Raw genomic sequence first — 25,790 nt, forward strand, 5'->3', positions numbered from 1 at the left:
TAAATTCGTTGGACGATACGATTCTACATATATATCTATATCTATGTACACATATGAATGTTTATTTATATATACGTATATGTATATGTATACTGTATAGCATTACGCGTTATATTCTGTTAGGAGAATGGATAATGCAATAAATTTGTATGTGTGTGTGTGTGTGTATATATATATATGTACTTCTATGTACATATATATACATAGATATATATGCTTATGTGCATATGTGCACGATCGGCAGGAATCTCTGGCATACACATTCGAACGATTATCGTGAATCATTAGCGATATCATTTACGTATTTTTTCATGGATTCTTTCAGCATGGTGTACGTACCATTTGTTATAGTCGCATAAACAAATAACTAACAAAATTCGTTATTGCTCCGAGTAAATAATTTAACAAACGATTTAACACACACGTTAACGTTTTAACATTGCAATTCATTACCGGTACACATTGCACACGTTTTAATTGTTATTTTCGTATAACTTACGAAACGATAGAGAAAATTCAAAGAGATCATTTCTTTTCGTTTTGTTCTATTTTGTTATATTGTTTTTTTTTTTCCTCACAAAGTATATAAATGAATTTTAATCTGAACGTAAATCGTCTTATCGATATTTCATAAACCGGGGATTTTTGTCGATGGATGAACGTGTACCTTCGAATTTTTGCTTTCAACGCGTTCTGGAAAGGATATTAAAAGGTAGTCGGAAAATAAGAAGAGAAATCGGAGGAAAATCGTTACGCGGAGAAAAAGTTGGGCCGCAAGGGCTGAGAGCTGGAACGACGAAAGGTTTCATAAAGTTTCACCGAACGGACTCGGTGGTTACTTTTCTAAAAGTGCACGAGTAATGTTGCTTCTAGAAGAGAAAAATCTAGAGAGAGAGAGAGAGAAAAAGATTGCTAGAGGATCTATTTGATATACGTATATCTACAGTTAGTCCCAAAAATGATCGAACATTTTTCCCTAAGCGAATACATTTTCCCGAATTTATTAGAAAAATACACGGATTACAGTAAAATTTCATTCAAGTATTTCAATATTAATTCGTTATGTTTTTTTTTTAGTTATTTTTCTAATTTTTCTATATATCTATGCATTAATATAATTCAAAGTATATTAAAGTATTTTATCGGACGTTGACAAATTTATGAAATTTTTGCTAAAGTATCGAAATAATAATTTTCCTGGTAAAAGAGATGTGCAATATCCTTGCACATGGAGTGTTCCGTTCGATGCTCCTGGCATGCCAACGTGTAAACTTATAGTCGAAGTTGGAAACAAAACGAGAATAAAAAGTCATCCTGGGAACCGTAAAGAAGCGCATTTCGTCAGCTCGTGCACACTACAAATGCATTTTTCAGATATACGTTCGACGAACATGGGATCGATGTGCTGTGAATCTTTCGTTTCTCATTTCTTCTATTTCTTTTTATTCTTATTCTTTCTATTCTTTCTCGCCTACAGTTTTCTTTTCGAATGTATATAAATATATATGTAGACGTGTCTAGTGTTATACATTCATACGAACAAATTGTTCAACGATTTTTCTAACAATTTTTCATACGCGTTTTACGAATCATTGAGTATTAATTAATATTGCAGTTTGAAAGATTAACGTGAAATGAAAAATGAAGAGAAACATTTAGTCCCGTGAATTTGATATTTATTAATAGATTGATGTATACCATTTTTTTTTTTCGAATTTTTTACAATTTATTCAATTTTATTAGATCTTTTTATCTCTTGGATGCAATACGATCTCTGATCTTGTATATAATTAATTATTTTCATTAAAATTCTATAGAATATGTACGTGGGTGAGATTGAAAAGTTTTCAGAGCCTATACACGGAAGAAACAATTTTTTCTTTTCGATCAAAATCAAAGAAAACTGAATTTTTATCGAAATTTTTCGAATCCATTCCGATGGAAATTTAAATTTGACGAAATCTTCGATTTTCATCGATACACGGAAGAAAAGTTAGATTCGTTTGTTCGCGTAGTATCTCTCCTTTCGAAATAATTTCAGAAGAGTCAAACGCGATTTATTTCCTTTATTCTCCAAGGGGTATATTAAATCTTGAAAAAGAATCTACGTATAAAGATTTTCGTATTATTCGGTGATACTTTGCTCGATAAAATAGAACAAAAAAATCGTAGCAGATTTCAATATTGCATCTCAAACGATAAAAGGTACTCTCTTTTCATCTTTGAATATAATATCGAGTATCGAACGTGAAATATATTTTTCTTCGTAAAAATAATAACAAATGGAAAATATCACGCGTTCGTGGATCTTAATAAAGATAAGCAGTCGTTGTTTTTTCTTTCCTATTTTTATATTCCAAACTTTTCCACGACAATAAACAAAACAAAACAAAAAATAGAAAAGAAATTTTTCAGAAATGTGACTCCTCGTCGAAGGATCGTCGTTTACTTTATTTTTTTTTCTTTTTATATGCCACGAGTTACTGGTTACTCTTATTCGACGTGAAAACTTTCGCGATAAAGAGAGAGAGATAAAGAAAGGGAAAGCTGAAGTACGATTTTGAAATTTAAATAACGTTAAACTTTCGCAAAGAATAATGTTGCATCGAGAGAGAGGGGAGGGTTTACTCGTGGGTGAGCAAATTTTCCGTATTTCTTTGTCGAACATCTACTACACGAGTTCTTCTTCTTCTTCTTCTTCTTCGTTCAATAACCTACTACAACATACAATCCACATACAAAAATATAAATAATATTTCAATAAAACAAATGATTATTATACCATTAATATTTAACGTTTTTAAATGAAGATTCTTCGTTCAATAACCTACCACAAAATATAAATAATATTAAAATTTATATTATAAATAACCACACACAAAAATATAAATAATATTTCAATAAAACAAATGATTATTATACCATTAATATTTAACGTTTTTAAATGAAGACTACGACGACTTGAAACGAATTTCCTAAAGATATTCAAAGTTGAAAGTCTTTGTCTTTTGAGATACGCACCCCTTTAAAAGCTACCTACTTTTATGTATTTTAACATTGAAACGAAAATGAGTAAGCCACTTTTGGTCGTGTTTAAAAAAAGAACAAAATAATAAAAAGAGCCAAGGTAGGGATGAGGAGAAGTCATACGCAAAGCTCGAAAACATTCTTGTTTGCGCGTAACGAGCGCTTTTAATTTGCTAACAAAGGCCAAGCTCGCGCTAACGATCGCAGCAGGCTTTGATTTCGGCATTAAGCGAGATAAAAATAAACTATCTCTTTCTATCCCTCTGTTTTTCTCTTTTTTTTAAATGCTTCCGCTTCTCTCTCTCTCTCTCTCTTTCTTTTTCCTTCTCTCATTTTTGTAATAATGCATTTCCCTTTCTCTCTCTCTGTCTCTCTATCTTTCCCTTTTTTGTCGTTTGAAAAGTTTTTCGCATTATGTAGCAGAAAATATACAGCATCTGCTGTTGCTTCGTGTCATCGAAAGCTTGGAAAAGTTTTACTCGCCGATATTCGTTTTCCTGTCGAAATGACTAACGCATTCTATCGATTTTTCCACATTCGTTCGTTCATTCGTTCGTTCGTTCGTTTGCTTGATTTTATTTTATTTTTTTTTTCTATTGTTTCACTCTCTCTCTCTAGTTCTCTCTCATCTTATTGCAAGCTCGTATCTAGATTTTTTGTCACGATCGAACGTTGTATTTCGCATCGATACCTATCTTTCTTTTATACGTACAAATGTATTTTCTATACTAATGCATATATACATTCTTATTTTGCGTTCTTTTTCTTTCTTTCAACTATCCATCTCTCCACTCTCTGATCCTTTTCCCACAGACCCATTCCATTCCATTCCATTTGTATTTCGTTTATTTATTTATATTTTATCGTCGGAATTGCATTTATATATGGTCGTTAGTGTTTCAACACGAGTGATTACTAATTCAGAGCTTGAAAAGAAAGTTTTTCGTATCGGAATAATTAAAAGTTCGGAATAAGTTTGGTAAATAAGGCATTCGTTTTTCTTAAGAATAAGATTTGAGTTTTCTATTCGAGTTCAAAAGCCCTCTCGTTTCATTCGAGAAGTCTTTGTAGTCGTTGCATTAGTAGTAGTAGTAGTAGTAAATGTATAGATAAGTATTACCTGTTTTAAGTTCGTTCGATAAGAAGTAGTACGAAGTGGTAGATAAAAAAAAGGAAATAAGAAAGGAAAGATGAGAGTATCGAGAGAAACGACAGAATTGTAGGTAGAGAAACAAGCCAAAGGATTTTAGTTTTTCGCGTTTCGTGTAGCAGTACGAACCAAGACCGAACGGTTAGAATTTTCGTCGGGTCTGCTAAGTCCCTAAGCAGCTTACCGTTTTCGTTGTGCGCTTCGCGGATAGAGACAAAGCCGAGAATGCTTGCTACTAGTAGCAGAGAAAATAGAATGACAGATAGAAAAAGAAATAGAGATAGATAGATAGAAAGAGAAGTAGAAGAGAAGAGAATGTTTGCAGGTTCGAAACGAATTACGAAAAGTATCGATACACTTGAATCGTTCGAGTCTTCTTGTTATCCTGCTAGTGATTTTTATTATTTCTTTGCTTCAATCTAATGTTCAAAGATTTGTCCTACTACTTTCATCGTATTTCTGTATTCTTTTCAAATCTATATACGGATTTATTTTGTTCAATTTCTTCCTTTTTCTTTCTTTCGTTCGATGTGAATGAAATTTTTCTTATTTTATCACTTTTGAAATTATACTTTTTTGGCGCGTTTAGTAAAGGGTAAAATTGAAGGATGCGCGCGCATACGTAGAGGCCCAATGACTGTGAACGTGATAGAAACCTATTGCGCATGCGCGAATTAGTTAGCTCAAGGTATTTTGCACACTACGTTTTTTTAATTATTTATTAATTTTTAATAATTATCTATATACACAGATCTATGAATATTATTAAGTAATTTTTTCTACGTTGTGCAGTGAACAATTTATCAGTGACAAAAGTTGTGTAAAAAACTTTAATAAAATAGTTTTATAAACTTTCAAAGTATTTTTGAATATTTGAGGTTAATTTTTATTGTAAGTATCTTCTTTAAAATATATATTTATTAATTCAATAAAACTTCTTAAATCTAATAATCTTGTTATAAATCTTTTCATTTTATATTATAGATCATTATTTACATTATTCAGATTTCAATTGGAATCTATTGTTACATTGCAATATTTGTGAGTATTTTAATATTGTCAATTAAAATCAATCAAAGTTGAAAAAGTTTGAAAAATAATCTACAAAATACCAAGAAATATAATTAAATATATTCTTAGAAACGTTTCTCCTTTCAATAAATAACTATTTCTAATGAGTAATTTGAAAAAATGTTCAATTAATTGTAAAAATATCGTAGAATTATTTTTGCTTAGTTAAGCCAAAGAAATATATAACTTCTAATAATACTTAAATATAATACTTACATATATAATACTTTAAATAATAACTTCTATAAGAGTATAATACATGCACCAATAGTTTTATAATTAAAAAGAAAGAGATATAAATAATATTTGATAAAAATTTGAGATAATTGCATAACTACAAACTGGACAATATCATAATACTTTGTTTGTTTTTAAAATGTTAATTTTATTCCTTTTCTTTTCAGCCAATCAATTGTAAATAATGCATTTAAATGATTTGTAATAGGAATGAGATAGATTGTAAATAATTTCGTAGTTTATATTAAAGTTTATTAGAATTAGTATTAGAAAATTCATACGATTGCATGATTTTATAGTAAAACAAATATATATTTACTCTTTCCCCTTTTCCCGCTTGATATCATTTAAACAGAGGTTTAAATCAGTCATTTGATAGTAAATTTCCGAGCACTCGTGGACGATTATTTACAGATCACGAACATGTGTCCAACGTTTGTGGAATTTCGTGGAAGAGATTTAGATTCATTGCAAACTGCATTCCCGACGAATTCATGATACGGTATCGCCGAATAAATCTCCACCTACGTTTTCTCTTATTTATTTTCTTGATATTTGTTATTTTAATCGTGAGATAAACGAGAAACATCGATAAGCAATCGAGTAATATCAAGTTGACGAAGAATGATAACAAAAAGAGAGAGAGAGAGAGAAAAGATAAAAAGGAAATCGTTATATCGAGGAGAGTTGTTATTAATCGACGATCGGTTTTAATATTTCAGTCTGTCGAATAAAATGTTAAATTCATGAGTAATCTTTCCACCCCTCCACCCTGTTTCACTCGTCGTAAAAAAACAATCGTGTCCATTTAAAAAGTAACATACGAATCGGAAATAGCAAAAGTATTGTCCTCTTCTTTTTAAATGTTAATCAAAATTCTTTCGTATGGAACTTTCATATGGTTTACAGATCAGCATTGTGTTTTCTCAGATTGGCAATCCTATTAATCGTAGCAATTTGCATAGAATCATGTCGACCAATAAACGCAGATACCTGCAATTGTTCCAGCCTTATTAATAATCTTTCTATGGAGTTGGTGATTCTCGCGAATCGGAATGTAGTAGACAATCCGATAACGGGGGGGGATGCCTTCCCAATGCCATTATTTTTCACTAAATCTGAATTTCAAATGATTGAACGATTTGCCGTCGAACGACCTTCCGCGTCGACACCCTTAGTAGCGAGAAAAGGGATCGATCGAATAACGAGCCTTCCTATTTTACGAGTACAAATGCTTCAGAAAATATATTGATAGAAATATATACGATACATCGAGAGAAAAAAAAAAACATTTCTTCTCTTTTTTTCAAAAATATTATCCAAAATATCGTGTACATTAATTGGGACACGTTTTACACGTTGATGCATTAAAAATGTTTGAATGTTTAGATGATAATAAATAAGAAAGAAATATAGTATATTAGACACATTTTCTAATCGTAATATTGTTTCTTTTTGATTGCAGCAGCAACAGCAACAGCAGCAACAGAAGCAGTCCGAAGATCGGATCGATGATGTTCCAGAGAAGTTTCTGAATGAACAGGATTTGGTGAGGGGGTGAGTTCACTTCGAACTATTATCGAATCAAAAATTATTCATATTTCCTACTCCTAAATATTTCATTACTATGATAAAACATTCCTATTCAATTTAGAATGATTTGAACAAAATAATCAGTATGATTTGATTATTATTTTTTTAATAAGAAGCATACTATCATTCATAATGTTTGATAAGTCGTAACGAAGCATGATAATGGCTACAGAGAAGTGCAAAGGGTTAATATTCGCGACAATGACGAGCACAGATTCACAGCATTTTTCTCTCTCTTTCTCTATTTAGCTATATTAGGTAGAGGTTTGCAACAGAATAGGATTTGGTGAGGGGGTGAGTTCACTTCGGACTATTATCGAATCAAAAATTATTCATATTTCCTACTCCTAAATATTTCATTACTATGATATAACATTCCTATCCAATTTAGAATGATTTGAACAAAATAATCAGTATGATTTGATTATTATTTTTTTAATATGAAGCATACTTTATCAGTCATAATGTCTGATAAGTCGTAACGAAGCATGATAATGGCTACAGAGAAGTGCAAAGGGTTAATATTCGCGACAATGACGAGCACAGATTCACAGCATTTTCTCTCTCTCTCTCTCTATTTAGCTATATTAGGTAGAGGTTTGCAACAGAATAGGATTTGGTGAGGGGGTGAGTTCACTTCGGACTATTATCGAATCAAAAATTATTCATATTTCCTACTCCTAAATATTTCATTACTATGATAAAACATTCCTATCCAATTTAGAATGATTTGAACAAAATAATCAGTATGATTTGATTATTATTTTTTTAATATGAAGCATACTTTATCATTCATAATGTCTGATAAGTCGTAACGAAGCATGATAATGGCTACAGAGAAGTGCAAAGGGTTAATATTCGCGACAATGACGAGCACAGATTCACAGCATTTTCTCTCTCTCTCTCTCTATCTATCTCTCTCTCTCTCTATTTAGTTATATTAGGTAGAGGTTTGCAACAGAATAGGATTTGGTGAGGGGGTGAGTTCACTTCGAACTATTATCGAATCAAAAATTATTCATATTTCTTACTCCTAAATATTTCATTACTATGATATAACATTCCTATCCAATTTAGAATGATTTGAACAAAATAATCAGTATGATTTGATTATTATTTTTTTAATATGAAGCATACTATTATTCATAATGTCTGATAAGTCGTAACGAAGCATGATAATGGCTACAGAGAAGTGCAAAGGGTTAATATTCGCGACAATGACGAGCACAGATTCACAGCATTTTCCCTCTCTCTATCTATCTCTCTCTCTCTCTCTATTTAGCTATATTAGGTAGAGGTTTGCAACAGAGTAATGACACACGATGGTTCGTGTTACCTTCGCGCTCGACCTAGCGTGTATTTCGAGATTGAACATTCATATAAGATGATGTACATGGTACGTCACGTATTTGTAGCCATAAAGCAACGCCTGGATCATTGACATACATAGGACACACGTAGAGGGATCTAGGTATATATCTCGGTCTCTATTTCTAATTATTAAAGAGAGAGAGAGAAAGGGAATATAAGTGCAGGATAGAATAAGAGAGAGAGAGAGAGAGAAGGGGAATATAAGTGCAGGATAGAGTAAGAGAGAGAGAGAGAGAGAGAGAGAATGTAGTCGTCATTGGTATAGTTGTTTACCAGAGTGTGTCCAGCCACACATAAGAGAGCCTAATCACGAGGGTATATAACTGCTAGTCGGATACCGTGGAAATGTAACAGCAGTCGGCTCATTGTTACGAGCCACTGGTGTCCCCTACGTCGAAAACAGGTTAAAGGTAATTGAGATGTTCTGTGACTCCAGTCAGCATCCCGTCGTTACTCTATCTCTTTATTTCTCTCTCTCTCTATCTCTCTATCTATCTATCTCTATCTCGACACTGCGTTTGATCTATTTGCACGATTGCAAATAGACGTACCTACGCTACCTTTCAGCGAACATGTTTTCACCTAAATGTTATTACCTGGCCAATTTTTTTCTAAATGTTTTTTTTGTTTCTTTTTCACGTTTTCCCTCGTCTTCGAAAAGAAGAACAGAATATTTGTCGTTAAAACGATTTTCATATTAGGAATAAAATGAAAAAAATGGAAAATGAATATTTATTACGACGATAGAAAGAGAAGAAGGAAATGAAAAGGTATGGGAGAAAAAATAGATAAACACAAGTGTACATACATAAGTGTACATATACACTTGGAATTTTTTAATTCGATCGATCGTTGAAACATCATTGTTCTCGTGTGTGTGTGTGTGTGTATTATACACGTAATACGTAGAACTGCACGTAAAGATTTTGTCGTTACGGATTCGTTCGCGTTTAGGAATATATCGGATTACCGGGGAATTTAAATTTTCCCGAATACATATACGGGATTTAAAACGTCGCTTTGAAATATTCGCGGTGCGATCCAAAACGCGGATACATTTTACTAAACCCTTCTGGAAGTCTATAACTTTTAGCTATGGATACTTATGGGACGTACACGGAAATACTTGGCGTATGAGAAAATAGATATGCATGCATGCATATCCTACGTACACACACACACACACATATGTGTACATACACGTTTATACGTATTCATGATGTTTGCGAGGCTTTATTGCAAACGAGAACCATGTTTTCCAGTCTGGACTTCTTCTCTTTCATCCTCTTTTTATTCTTTTTAACATTTATATATATATTTTTTGTGTGTATATATATGTATACATACGCGAATTTTCTGTCTTTCTTTGAAGTGTTTCAATATGCCAACCAGATTCAAAATGACGAACATTACGAATGCATAAACGCATCTTTTCGGATACCGGGATTAAGAATTTGGATTTTTTTTCAAGCATACGTTCATCTTTATCTTATCTACATATCAGGTATGATTTCTCTGTCTCTCTCGGTATTCCCATTTTTGGCTTCACGCAGATGCGATTTTCGCAAACTTATTAAACTCGTTCTTCGATACGTGCAAATTCTCTTTCTCTTTCTCTCTCTTTTTCAAGCAGTACGAGGAATGGAGCACGCTCGAGCTGCATTCAACGTCAGATGACAAGCACTCGAAATCGAATTTTCTCATGAAAAGCCATGCGTGTTCGCTGCACTCTCTCTCTCTTTCTCTGAGAGAGATTTACAGAATGTCAAAGCGATGGACTCGAATCGTGTAGTAGGTACCTAGAATTTGTAAAAAAAAAGAAAAAAGAAATAGTAAGAGGGGTAGACGAAACACGCGATTTGTGGAAAATTGAAAAAGTGCTCTTTCGATATTCCTTGATAACGTTACCGTTAAAAATACTTTTACGTTATAATATACATACAAAATGAAATAGACGAAAATAAGAAAACTTGATTTCTAATTAAACTTGTATCATAATTTGTATTGTTTCTCTAAAGTTTTATTTTATAGAAATAGAGGCGGTGAAAGATAATAAAAAAAAATAAAGGAAGATAAAACCTTCGAGTTTTAAGAAGAAAATCCTGTTTACATTTGATCAAATTTATATTTACCTTCCGACGTAGATCCTTTTATAAATTTAGATCTCTTTTTTTCCTTTTTCTGTGAGTTTTGATATCCTTTTTTTTATTATTAAAAAGGGTAGAAGGTCTTTCTTCATTTTGTTTGAAATTTCTCGAGCTTCGATAACTTTTGAAAGGAGGTAAATGTTAGAAAGAGAGAGAGAGAAACAGAAATGATCACTTTCTCTCTCTTTCTTGTTCATTCTCTTTGGGTATAGAGCCCCCAAAAACCCTGCACGACATTTTCTGGTTGGAAAATATGAGAGGCTGAGGTTTTAGGAGGGATATTATAAGAATGAGCGGTCTAGCGTGATCGAGGGTGCACGTGCGTAAAGTTGCTGCGGTGGGTGCTGAAGGAGCTGCGAGAACTTATGAAAAGGGAGAGTGAGTGGCACGAATGTTCGCCGTGATTCAAGGCTCATATCGTAAAACGGGCCATATTTTAAAGGTGCCGGAACGCGACCGAGACCCTTATCCGATTTTTCTCTTGTTTTCGAAGCATCGAGATATTACCAATGGAAATAATATTCCTTCAATTTTTATGAATTTTCTTTCAAGTATGTTCCTTATTAGAATATTTCTTTTTTTTTTTAAAATACACGTCATTACACGTTTCATTAACGAAGTAAATATTTGTTTTGTTTTTCATCATTTATTTTATTTTATTTTATTTTATTTTATTCTATTCTATTTTTAGGGATTTAATTTAACAAAGTAGCAAACAACACGAATTACACATGTTTCTTTAGAAAACGTTTCTATCGCCCGTTTTTCTTGACGACTTTTTAATAACAATCATTTCCTCTCTCTCTCTCTCTCTTTGCTCGTTCATTCTTTCTTGATTTTAATTAAAAAAATTCTTGTTAATCTTGCAATACAATAATTACTTTACGCTAGAGTCCAATTTGAGCTTTGACATTAACACGAAGCGTTACGTTTTAATGGATTTTCCTTAGATTAAACGAAATTGAAATTTCGTGTTTGCTAGACGAGTGCAGTTGTTTGACAGGGTACATGCTTGATGGCCACCCCTTCTTCTTCTTCTTCTCGATATAAATCGAGGATGAGTGGGGTAGACGTGATACTGGTGGTGCTGTCGACGATTAGTTTCCACCGAGCACCCGTTGTGTAGCGTAACGCAATATAAACACCTTATGATTGCCCTTTGGGGATACGCTCCTCCAGCCCATGTTACGATAAAGCCACTTATTTATAGGATCTGTGGTCAGAAGGGTGAAACGGTTCGAGGGTCGTGCCCGTGATTCGCCTTTAAACGGCTATGTATAAGGGAGAAATAAATAGATAAATAGATAGATAGATAGATAGATAGATAGGTAGATAAGGGCAAAGATATAATTAAAGTAAAAAAATTAGATTAAATCAATATTTTGTTAAATATTTTTTTGGAGAAATGAAACACGTATTCTTTAAGTTGTTTTGTTTTTTTTTTTTTTATTTATAGGATTTGTGGTAGAAGGGTGAAACAGTTCGAGGGTCGTGCCCGTGATTCGCCTTTAAACGGCTATGTATAAGGGAGAAATAAATAGATAGATAGATAGATAAATAGATAGATAGGTAGATAAGGGCAAGGATATAATTGGAGTAAGAAAATTAGATTAAATTAATATTTTAAGTTAAATAATTATAATTAAATTTTAAGTTAATTTTAATTAATTTTTTTAAAAATTTTTTTAAAAATTTAATAATTTTAATTAAATTTAAGTTTAATTTTAAGTTAAATAATTATAAATAATTATAATTAAGTTAAATAATTTGTTGGAGAAATGAAACACGTATTCTTCAAGTTTTGTTTTTTTTTTTATGAGAAACAATAAAGTCTTTTCTACTTTCTCCCTTCTTATTCTTCTTTCTTATTATTATTATGATTATTATTATTAAATGGAAGAAAGAAAGAGAGAGAGAGAGAATTTCGATGAAAGAGAATTGTTATTATTATTATTATATTTCCTTCTTCCTTATATCACCCTTATATCTTCTTTCTTTCCCATTTTATATCCAACACGAAAGCACTTTTTCTCACCTCGCCGTGTACCAAACCCCCCTCTCTACCTTCTTACCCTTTATCACCATCTTTTCTACCAGAAACAGCTCTTTATATCCCTTACCTAATCCTTCGAGGAACGTGCTAGCAAAAACGAACTTTTCCATGGTGAAAACGTAATGAACGAACGCTTTAAGTTGCCAGTAGTATTTTGAAAATAATTTTTTCCTATGAAATTCGGACTATTCTATTTTTTTGTGTATTTTTCTCTTTAAACATATTTCTTATTACTTGAAAACGATAAGAGGTATATTTTTCTTGGACAAAATAATATCTCTCGTCGAGAAACTGTCCCGAGATTTTACTTCTTTTTCGATTTTTCAAAGAAATAAAAAAAAAAACACAAAAAATAGGGAAGGAAAGAAGGGTGAACGAATAAAAAAAAAAAGATTTCCCAATGGAGAGCTCGAAGGGGAAACAAATTTCCCTCGTTACGTCAGAACGAAATAATATTGTTGCTTTTCTTTTCTACCAATTTTTTTTTTTTTTTTAATGCAGACAACAAATCCTTCTCTCGAAAGATTTTTCGAGATTTGCATGATAAGTGTCCGTTCTTTCTTCTTTCATTTTTTTTTTTCCGGTTGGAAAAGAAAATACTTCGACGTTAAACAACAAGGATTTTTATTCGGATTTTACAAAAAAAAATAAGCCTTCGTTGGCGAATAAAAATTTGTTTTTTATAATCGTATTTTACGTTACATAAAGTTGCAATTTGTAACATCGAATTCGAGACCCCATAGTAAATTATTGATATACTTTAACGATTTTCGAAGGATGAAAACAAAATGGAAAAAAAAAGGGAAGAAGGAAATAATAATTAGGATTCATATATGCAATTACAAAAAAAGGGATATGAAAGTTTTGAAAGAGTTTGCCCAGTTCTTTACAAATATTTTCCCATGTCGTTGTAAAAACATGTTCACGATGGCATTTTCTCTCGCGGTTTTTAAAACGATCACAAACGTGACTTTATTCCGATGTTTACCAACCCTTCGTTATTTATGTTTCAACCGTTTACAATCTCTCCTTTCTCTCTTTTGCAATTTCTCTTATTCATCGATAGTCCATCTCACGTTGTTTGCTTTGCAATCTAGAATACATTTATTTGCCAGCAATTATCGTTTAATAATTCGAATTCGTCGTTAAGGTTGATTTCCACGAATAATAAAATCAATTGTTATAATTTATTTACAAATTTTTCTAATTTTATCTCTGCCAATTTTTCATTAACGAAAATTATTAAACAAAAATTACGTAAAAAAAAAAAACGAACAAAGTAAATTGTAATATTTAATATACTTATTTATATCTCGCGTATAAATATATTGTAATCTCGTCGTCATTTTATATTCGTAAAAGGGTTTTTGGTTTATTAATATGCCGAAAAAAAATTCTATAAATCGTACGCTTTTAAAAGAGGAAGATCACAGGCGTATGGTACGATCGAGTTAATCGGAATTTTAAATCGGTATCGCGTCCAATTGTTTGCTCGAAAAGTGTCAACCTGTAAATTATTCATAGTTTACACCCAACTCTGTACTCGTAGTAGTCAAAGCTCGTTGACCGTACAGGTCGTCACATTGCGGTCATGTTCTTCGTGATACACGGCAATGTTAAGCATATGAGAGAGAGAGAAAGAGAGAGAGAGAGAGAAAGAAGATAAAATCTCGGTTGTTTTTTAAAGACATTTTACAAAAATTATTTTTCTTTTAAAAATCTGTATTAATTAGAAAGAAGATAAATACGCGTATGCCATACTTTTTTGAAAACTTTCACGTGTTTTTAAAAAATAGTTTCATGATATTTTACTCTTATAAGAGTTAATTGTTTTATACTTAGCATGATATACACAAACAAACCAGATGAATAATTCTAAGATTGAGTTTGTTGCTGCAGTCATTAATTTCTATTAAAAAGTTGTTCGGTAAGATATCCTTGATACATTCAACAATATACAAAAGGTGTGTTCAAATCTTTTGGGACATTCTGCATACAATGATATATGTATATATGTGTATATTTATTTGTTATAATTATCTAATTAATTTTGTCTTATTTACAAATGTGCACATAAATATTTGTAATTCCAGGATAAATTTATAAATTACGTGACTTATCAATTTTTCGTTGAATAATATTAAAGATATATTTCGGGTTGAATATTTAAGAATAACTTTTGACTGGTACTTTACGATTGAGTAGTAAAACATTCTTTTTGCTTGAACGCGTGTGCACATATTTGTACGCAGTAACGCACATAATCGTTGAGAACTTGCTATATTCAACCTGTTCGCAAACTCAGTATCAAAGATAGAGTTATTCCGTGGAGAGAAATAGACTGGTTTATATTATATCTATATTTATATGAGAAGAGAGAGAGAGAGAGAGAGAGAGAGAGAGAGAGTGAAAGATAAAGATAAAGATAAAGATAGAGAGAATAGGGTTTATATCATCTCTTTTACTGTAAAATCTCTGGAGTATCAACGAGAAGAGTAAAGTAAACGTTCTGCTTCGGAAAACCGAGTGCGGATAATTATTTCGTTTAATGTCCTAACATACATTAAGTTCTTTGTCAAAATTGTTAAACGAAGAACAATGATGATTATTTGTACTCGAAGTTCCTTTGACGTTGGAAAATTTTAGATAAAATATGAAGTAACTCTTATAATTTCCAAAAAATTCAATGCATTAGTATAATGAAATATAATCAAATGATTTATACCTTAATTGGTATATACCAATTATATACCACTATTATAGACCTGTTATACCACTATACCACTATTATAGAACTGTTATACTTTTATTTATGTATTATTTACTATTTCTTTTTTCTTTTTACATTTATCTACTTACTGTGCGTTACTACTAATATAATTATAAGTTTAATAATAATTACATAATTTTAAATTTTGTTTTGTTTTATCTATACATTATATTGTACTTTACTGTAATTAATGGCTTTAGGGAACCTAGATTCTAGGGTCAATAAAATATTATTAAATAAATAAATAAATAAATAAATATTTAGGCTTTATTATACCTATTTATATTATTAAATATTTAGGCTTTATTATACCTATTTATATTATTATGATTTGTTTCAACATTGAGAAGTACGTTAAATTCGATTGATACAAAAAGATATTTTATATTTTCATTGACTATTTTTTTGTGATCGTTATTATATGTAATATCACATTCGTATATATTATATCGTATATATTATATATATAAATAAATATTATCGGATCAGAGAGTTTAGTTAACTTCGTGATAAGTAAGGAAATCCTTTTTTGAAATTTAACCGCGAGAGATGAGAGGAGAGGAGAGGTAGAGAGAAGATAAGGGGAAGTGGAAAAGGTTAAGTCAACGTACCAATGCAGTTTTTTGCAAATATTTTATATTTTCATTGACTATTTTTTGTGATCGTTATTATACGTAATATTACATTCGTATATATTATATCGTATATATTATATATATAAATAAATATTATCGGATCAGAGAGTTTAGTTAACTTCGTGATAAGTAAGGAAATCCTTTTTTGAAATTTAACCGCGAGAAGAGGTAGAGAGAAGATAAGGGGAAGTGGAAAAGGTTAAGTCAACGTAGCAATGCAGTTTCTATGTAAGAGTATAGTTACTACACATAGAGTAATAGAAGTGTATAAGTGCGACGAGTCGCGCCAAGGGAGACTTAGGTTAACGTATAGACTCGGATTTCCGGCGATATATCGGTATATACGGTCTTCCAAGCAACAAACTAACCTTACAGGCGAATGATGAGGTCACGGATTCTACCTCCTCTTTCTGATACCCTTTCTCCTCTTCAAAAAACCATTTTCCGTTCTTCTTTTTCTTCTTTTCCTACTCTTCCTGACTTGGTCTCTCCTCCTCCCCCCCCGCCCCCACATCGATACGAACGAGAAGGAAAGGGGATAAAATAAGTTGAATGAACTTTTTTATCCTGAAAAATTGCGAACCAAGATCGATACACTATCATCGTTCGTTCGTTTTCGTTTATCGTCAAGAGAAATCGCAAACAAATGTTGGATAATATTCAATTCGAATCTTATTATTTAGTCAATTTTTTTAATTCAAATTTATTCGCGAAACGTTAATAGTTCAAATAGGAATCAATCATTGTTTTACTAACTTTCTCAATATACATATATGTACAAACATTATTATAACTAATATAATATATATTATATTAGTATAATAATATATATAATATATAATTTAATTATTTATAATAAATTAAATTAAAATAAAAATTAAATTAAATTAAAAATAAATTAATAAAAATTATTTATAATAAATTAAATAAATTAAATATTTATTATCATTAATAATATATAATATAATTATATAATTTAATTTTAAAATTTATAATATAAATAAAATTTATATTATATTAATATAATATATAATCAAACATTATTATAAAATGAATGAACCAAGACAAATACCAGAGTACAGTGTTTGGTGATATATGCTTTTATTATATTTTTTTAATTCCTTTCGATCTTCGAGTTTGACAACGAGGAGAAAGAAAATATATAATATCGCGAGAGTAGGGAGTTTAGCGGAGAAAAATGAGGAAAAGTGATAGACAGAGAAAAATATGAGAAAAGAAATAAAGAAAGATGAGAGAGAGAGAGAGAGAGAGAGAGACAACTGGTATTGGAAGAATTTCGCGAGTTTTACTTTTATTTCTTCTGTCTTCCATTGAGTAATGGGCTCAACGCTGGATTCTTCGTAATCCTGTCGTCGGAAAACCCATGCCTCTTGCATCGCTGTTAATCCATACGTGTATACGTGCTACATGCACGTTGCAAGCATGTAACATACACATTGTTAAACGGGTATACACCCACATATTCGTGGGTATACACGCACGCACGTATACCTCTTTGTCGTGTCGTTCCTTTTACCTCACTCGTCGTTCGCTCATTCTTTTAAACGAAAGAATTGGAGCACGTTCTTTCTTTCATTTTTTTTTTTTTATTTTCTATTTTTTATTTTTTTATATGTATATATATGTATATATATAATTTTTTGTCTCGTTTTGTCATATATAGAAATATTCAGTGTATTCTGTATATGAATTTCAACTTCTACATCCTTGACACGAGGCAACGGTATAAAATATCCTCGATACGGTGAAATTTTTGTAGAATACAGTACACGCACACATCCATGATATGTAAATATGTGTATATTATATACCTACGTTTGTACTTGAAAATCTATCAATCTTTTTTATTCGTTCTTCTTTTTTTTTTTTTCTTTCATCTCCTCTTCCTCTTCTTCTTCTTCTTCTATCTTTTTCAATATATCTACGTGAATCACGAATCACGTGAATGATAAATATTTGATCTTCTCCTTCCCGTTGCACCGAGATACTGTGACTAATGAAAGGATTTTCTCCAATCCGGCTAGAAAGTTTCGTGAAAGTATCTTTGACTTGGATGTTAAAGTAACATTGAGAGACTAACGGCAGAAAGGGGGATGAGAGAACTTAAGGGAGTGAGAGTTTGAAAATCTTTGGAAAAGAGAAGAAGGAAGAAGGTCTTTAGGTTTTGTGAAAAAGGGAGAACAGGATTTATCTACCTAGCTAGCTACCTAGCTAGCTACCTAGCTAGATAGATAGATAGATAGATAGATAGATAGATAGATAGGTAGATAGATAGATAGAAAGTTGCTAATACAATTTATCGAGAGTGTAAAGAGAGTTAAAGAGAGAAAAAGAGAGAGAGAGAGAGAGATAGGATACGAACGAGCGTGTAAAGAGTGAAATAGAGAATGGGTGGCGTTACGATATCGATTTCTCTCGCTATATCGGGTGATCCAATAGCCTGATAACACTCGACTACCTTTCGAACAACGACAACGAGAGGGGTAGATACGACGAGATGGTTCGACTTTTGACGCGACGATAAAAGTTCCAACGATGTTGTTATCTAGATGCACCCATATATATATAAATAACTATACTTATGTATAGTTATTAATATATATATTATTATACATTATTATATATATATTTTATATAATTATATATAATTATATAATTATTATAATTATTATAATATTATTATATATTATACAATTATATATGTGGGATGCGAGCACCTCCAAGCCAAACACTTAAGTAGGCGTTCGTGAGAAGATTGGACAGTGGGCCCTGGATAGCTCAATTGGTTAAAGAGCATGCCCGGAAAGCGAAAGATCCGGGTTCGAGTCCCGGTCGTCCTGTCAGTCCAACGGCCCAATTTTTTCACGAATCCTACATTTATATATTACTATATATATAATATAAGTATAGTTATTAATAATTTAGTAATTAATAATTTAATTAATAATGTAATAATTAATATTAAATAATGCCTAATGTCAAAAATGATCGTTCAACGTATTTGCAAAACGTCGAAGATGTTAAAAAGTTAACCATATAGTTTATCTCTCAATCTCGCATTATATTTTCTAATCTAATAAGTTAACATTGAATATCATTAGAAATAATAAATATTTTATTTTCCTAATCATTCATTGAATTGTCTCCAAATGAAATCCACGGTTATATATCGCGTCTCGATATTTCAGATAATACAAGATAAGATAGTTCAATTACAGCATTAGCAAATTTACCAATCTTATGTACTTTGATTCACGAGTTTCGAGATAGAATCAGGTGTAAGTACTTCGTACTAATCCATTTTACTGTCATCTTGTTTTAACTTCTGTGCATCTCTCTTTCTATTACTCTCTCGAAAGTAAGAGAGAGAGAGTAAGACAAGTATTAACACTAGTCTAAATCTATTTCGAAAGATATCATTGATTCAAACCTATCATCGAATCTCTTCGAACGTTTCAAGAAGATTCAAACGATTACGTACGTTCGATGACATCTCAAAGGATTAACAACGAGCAAGAATTAACAAAGGTAATAAAATCAGCAGGTGAAAAGGATCAGATAATCAGGAGTTAAAATCGTTTGGAAGTTCATGCTAGAGTCAAGATAACAATCTGAACATCATTGGTCTCGTTGAGTCTCGCGGTGTGATGGTGTCCAGCAGTGACATGGGAAAAAGGGGTAGAGAAAGAGAGATAGAAAGAGAGAGAGAGAGAGAGAGGGTGAGATGGAGGTTGGTTGGTTGGTTAGTTGGCTTGGGGTGGGTGGGTAGCCGGTAGTGGGTGGTGGTATCGTTGGTGATACCAACCGGTAGTCAGAGGGACGACCGGCATTGACGTATACCTACTAGACACGCTTTACGGATACACGCATGTGGGTGGCGTGGTATATATTCTATAGAAGAAAATTTGTTCGTGTGAGTAGGTTTGCCTGGCAGGTTGCTGGGATTCATGCGACGAGAGAAACCGTCCAACCGGAATACTGGACTGTATCTATATGTCTCTCTCTCTCTCTCTTTCTCTTTGTATGTGTAAGTGCGTACGATGCCGAGCTTGATGCACGCTCTCATCGTAATTCAGAGAGAATGGCCGCGCCATCAAACGACGACGATACCACCATACCCATGGCCCGTCGAGCTCGTTCGTGTGTACATTTCGACGTGCGTCCGTATACCACATCCGGCTGTCATTAATGTATCGCCACGTACATGCATACGTAGACGTTACTACGTTAGCCAATAGTACTATTACTACTACTACTATTACTACTACTACTACTAACATAGTAGATAACTGCAAACTCCCCGTCAGACAGACTCGTCTACCTATTTCCCGGATCCATCGTTAGAGGGGTTCTTCGATCGAATACATGGTCGTCACTGGACGGTTCATTTGTTTCGTCGAGGGTTCGTTCTTTCCTACGAATTCTGGGTAATCGTTCAAGCTGATAATCACGATTATTACGCTATTTCGTATGCTTTTTCCTTTCATTTTATTCTTTTTCGTAATATGTTCTTCCTTTTATTTCTCTTACATCGTTTTATTAGAATCGATAGTTTGAACGAGAGGAAAAGAATTTTTCTATATCTTCTTCCTATTTTTCTTTTTACATTCTCAACCTGTTAGTTAAGATCATATATACCATAGTTGAAGTACACTCAATTAAATAACATTTTCTACTCGAACAATTTAAACTGACCGTAATTGTAACACCCGTTTAATACTCTCGTATTAATTTAACCATTGTCCGATGAGTATTTTATACCTTCATCGAAATTTTATCTTTCATTCTCGTTCATTCATTTTAAACGTTCATTATTTTATTATTAATGTTCACATTGAACGCGTTAATAATTATCCAGATCTTGGGAGAATATAATTGAATCAATCAAAAAATATCGGGGTATCATAATTCTTATCATTTTCAAATATACATTTAACGAGGAAAGTTTAGAAGCTATTGGTTCTCATCGCTAAACTATAGCATACACACATAAACATATAGATCTAAAGAGAGAGAGAGAGAGGAGGAGGAGGAAGAGGAGGATAGATTGTAACGAGCGCACACAATGGAACAAACAGCAGTTTCGGAGGAGGGTAACACACGAACATGCGGAGTTGGGTGGTACCGGCAGGAGGTGGCTCGTTAGGGGTGGCGAATGCAAGAGATAGAGAGAGAGAGAGAGAGAGAGAGAGAGAGAGAGAGAGAGAGAGAGAGAGAGAGAGAGAGAGAGAGAATATAGCTGGGACGGGTTGTGCATTTGTGGCGTGACGCCACGTCGGTGTGTCCCTACGTAATGAATAGGACATAAATCTAGGGAGGTCCTGCCGGTAGCGAGCGACCCTCGACCACCCTTCGAGCCACCCACCCACCCTTTCCTCTTACCCTCCCTCCTCTCGTCCATGCACGGACTTCGTTGAACGTTCGAACGTGTGCAGCACGTAGCTTTTTCTCTTCGGATAGCTCGTAAAGCTTTCCGTGTACCAGTAATACTATCACCAATACTAGTAGTAGTGGTAGTAGTAGTGGTAATAGTGGTAGTGTACTGATAGTGGGTTTACCGTGAGGGTGGTCGAAACGCTGCAGGGTGCGCGCGACATCCCATGGACGTTCACTTTTGTAAATCCTCGGTGCTTCTTCCGCTTCCGCTCGGTGAAACAGGAAACGAAAGGACGAAAAAGTAGAGAAACCTACCAACCTTCCTACTCTCTTCCTATTACCAACAGTAGCACCACCCACTCCACCCTCACTATATCTACTACCTACCGTTTCCTTTTCCCTTCGTTTTTATTTCTACCCCATCTTTTCTTTTCTTTTCTTTTTTTTTTTGATTTTATTTTTTGATTTTATTTTTATATCCAGTTGATATATTTTTGTTTATTTTACTATTTAAATACCCGTTTCACCTTAGCAACAAATAATTCCCATCTCACTATAAGAAAAAGAAATTCCCCTAAAATTGTACTACGTAATATGCTAAAAATATGAAATATATATATTATAAATATTACTATTTAAATACCCGTTAGTTGATATATTATATATATATATAATTATTGTATATTATATTATAATTATTGTATATTATATAATTATTGTATATTATATTATTGTATATATAATTATTGTATATTATTGTATATAATTATTGTATATTATATTATTGTATATATATATTATAATATTGTATAATTTTGTATAAGAGGTTAAAAAACCTTGATAGGCTATCAGTATAGTGTACTTTTCATTATTTCTTTTATCGATGAAAGTTTGTGAACGCTCGGAACAGGTAAATAAAAGAACAATAAATGGGTTAAAAATGTAGAAATGCTTGGAGAAATATTTATACCTATAACGTTGGAATGAAAACCGACGACGACGAAGAATATGTTTTATTGAAAATTGTATCCATTGTTATAGTTATATATATTAAGTACACAACTTTATTTTTTTTCGTTTTTAAATATTATATATTTTTAAAATAATCCGAATTACTTTCAATGATATTTAAAATTAGAATTTTTTTTTTAAAACTGTCACCATGTGCACATCAGCATATAATTTATAATCACTGTTGTGGCATAAAGTGGCCAATAGAGGGGGCCTGGCCAACCGAGGGGGCTTTTACCTTATATCGTAGTATTGTTTACTAAGTAAGAGGAAAATAACGAACAACGAACTGGTGATTGGAATTGGCCTTTGTGTTTTTTCGGTTTTGGCATTTCACCGATGCGTATACGTAGAGAAACGAGAGGAACGAGAGAAAAGGAGGAGGAGGAGGAGGAGGAGGAAGAGGTGATGGTGGTGGTGAAATAGAAATGAATACTTTTGCAACGGACACGATACATTCACGTTGAATGGCACAACCCGACTCGATGCGATTCATCGAAAGAACAGTTTTTCGTATCGTTCGGGATTGGCAGAGTGTATTGACAGAGACTAGACATAAGCCTATGTGTATGTTCGTATATTGTATGTGTATGTGTATGTGTATGTGCATCCCTGTCGCCACAATGAACGATTCCAATCGATTTTCATTTTAAATAGGAAGAAAGAATTTTTAAACACCGGTCAGTTGAAAACGAACGTTCTTTCTCTCTCTTTCTTTATTCATTCATTTCTTTCCTGTAAATTTTTATTATTTTTACCTATGAAATTTTTGAAAATTCGATGCAATATGTGTCTCTTTTAATCTCTGAAAAGTATTCTTTTTTTTGAAGTTATATTTCTTTTTAAAGTGATAGAAGTTATTATACCCAACTTATTATATTTTATTTATATTTTATTAATTGTCAATAATTATTTATATATATACGGAAATGGGAAAAAGTTATTTTCTTTTATAATTTTACGGTATCATTTTTCTCGGCTCGTTGTATCATTCTTCGCGACAAATTCGAAGTAAATTAAAGGTAAACTCTTTTCTCGTGATATCACATTTATTTTTTTCTTCCCCCCTTAAACTCGTAGAAATACATTTATATTTTTCTCATTCTCAATATTTTATTGTATTGGATTTTCTCATGGTAATATTTCTACCATGAGTGGAAATGTGTTGAACCCGGAACTACTACTACTACTACTACTACCTTCTGAAAGGTTATATCAAATAAAATCCGTGTGGAATGTTTTTCATGGAAGAATATCGTATATCCGTCGAACGATTTGCATATTTGCAATAAAAATAAAACAAATGAATATATGAAAATTCACTTTACATAGATAACACGATGTAATAAAGAAGTTTATTGTTGCAAACGATTCGTTGATCAAATATTTTCACCCATCAATGTTCATTTATTCGATTGCTTTTCTCTTTTTTTTTATTGCATATTATATTTGAAAATATATCTCGTAAAATATTATATTTTCCATGTATTATTATTCGTGTAAGCGTGCGTAAATAATATTCAATCTCAAACACATATACAATATATACAAAAACATAACAAAAATGTGACACTTCAAACTTTTTTCTTACACGTTTTTAGTTTTATGTTATTTCTATTATTTTGATTATTATCTCAGTCGTAGTTAGGTCGTCTGATTATCAAAATCGTACGTTTTTAACATTCAAATAAATTTTACTTTCATTTCAATCCTTTTTTACATCAATTAACTATATAATTGCTAATTACACTATTCTGTATTAATCAAACGTGTATTTTATATAATTCAAATTATTGTTTTAATATTAAACTCAACATGATAGTTCGCAATCGCAAACATGATCGATCAAACGTCTTGTGTATTAAAAATTTCATTTTTTACAATTAAATTTAGATAATCAATTGCATACCAGATTAAATAATAAAATGATTCAAATGATAATTCATAATTATGATTATAAAAAATCAAATACGAAATAAGAAAAATATATTATCGAATACTTAAATTAAATTAAAAATTCAAAACCACAACTAGATCAGATATTTATTAATTCGTTTTGAATTCATTCGAATATGAATACTTCCTAACAATTATTTTAACAATTATAATTATTTTCTCGCGTTAGACAAATTTATTGGTAAATCTAATGGCATTCAATTATTCATAATTAATATCTTATCTTCCGGAATAATATTGAGTACCATTAACTTAGATAAAGCTACGAACAAGAAGACGAGAAAGAGAGACAGAGAGAAAGAGAGAAAGAGAGAGAGAGAGACAGAGAGAGTGAGAGAGAGAGAGACAGAGAGAAAGAGAGAGAGAGAGAGAGAGAAGAGAAAGAGAGAGAGAGACAGAGAGATGAGAGGAGAGAGAGAAAGAGAGAGAGAGAAAGAGAGAGAGAGAAAAGAGAGAGAGAGAGAGGAGAAGAAAGAGAGAGAGAGAGAGAGAGAAATAGAAACCTCGAAGAAGATCAACCACAATTGTAGCATAGCAGGGAAGATATGAGAGAAATGAGAGAAATGAGAGAGAAGGAAGAGAACATAGTACATATATATGTGAGAGAGATAGAGGAGAGAGAGAGAGAGCTTTAGAAAGGTGCGGATCGTAGCATAGCTTTCACAGTAGAACACAGAACTTTGTGTTTAAGCGTGAATAAACTTCCTTAATTGTAACATTCGAAGAAGGTGCAGGGGGTGGGTGGGTGGGGGGGGTGGTGGGGTTCGACTTCGTGTAAATAACGATCAAGTTTCTCTAACATCTTGCTTTAAGTATTTCAACGTATTTTCTATGTAAATGTAATAATCCATTATTATCTAATCGTATGAAAATTCATCTCGACGTTTATTATATATCTCTTTCGAAGGAGACATGTATTATTTACACATTTATGATTATAAAGACTAAATAATTTACTTATATTTTCAATTCCTTTTTTCCCTTTTATATAACAAAGTTTATACATTTCAACGTATTTTCTATGTAAATGTAATACTCCATTATTATCTCGTCGTATAAAAATTTATCGACGTTTATATATCTTTCGAGACATTTATTACTTACACACATACACACACAGTGTATCGATTACAGGAAATATGATTTACCTGTTGTATATTTCAATCCTTTTTACCTTTTATATCACTTTCTTCGTTCATACTTTAAATCATTTTTTGAATTTAGGAGAGAGAGAGAAAGAGAGAGAGATAGTGACATCGAACCGAATTGATTGCATCTCGACCGCATGAAAGGAATTTTTACTGTCTAAAAAAAAACCGCCCCCCACCCCCCAAAAAAAAGAAGAAGAAAAAAAAGAAAGTAACAGTTAGAT

General features: G+C 32.0%; 1 protein-coding gene across 11 annotated transcripts in view; it reads left to right on the plus strand.

Moving 5' to 3' along the window:
• LOC122517501 (Down syndrome cell adhesion molecule-like protein Dscam2) overlaps positions 1-25,790 on the plus strand; it is a 177,756-nt gene that overhangs the window by 34,088 nt on the left and 117,878 nt on the right. For 8 of the 11 annotated variants that reach the window (XM_043635921.1, XM_043635928.1, XM_043635929.1 and 5 more), the window contains one exon: positions 6,951-7,042. The gene's annotated coding sequence lies outside the window, so the exon portion shown is untranslated. Of the gene's footprint in view, positions 1-6,950; positions 7,043-8,038; positions 8,059-25,790 lie in introns of those variants that run through there. The other 3 variants (XM_043635922.1, XM_043635923.1, XM_043635924.1) reach the window with 2 other exon arrangements.

This window comes from Polistes fuscatus, unplaced genomic scaffold (genome assembly GCF_010416935.1).
Source record: "Polistes fuscatus isolate 324 unplaced genomic scaffold, CU_Pfus_HIC Scaffold20, whole genome shotgun sequence".
Taxonomy (NCBI): domain Eukaryota; kingdom Metazoa; phylum Arthropoda; class Insecta; order Hymenoptera; family Vespidae; genus Polistes; species Polistes fuscatus.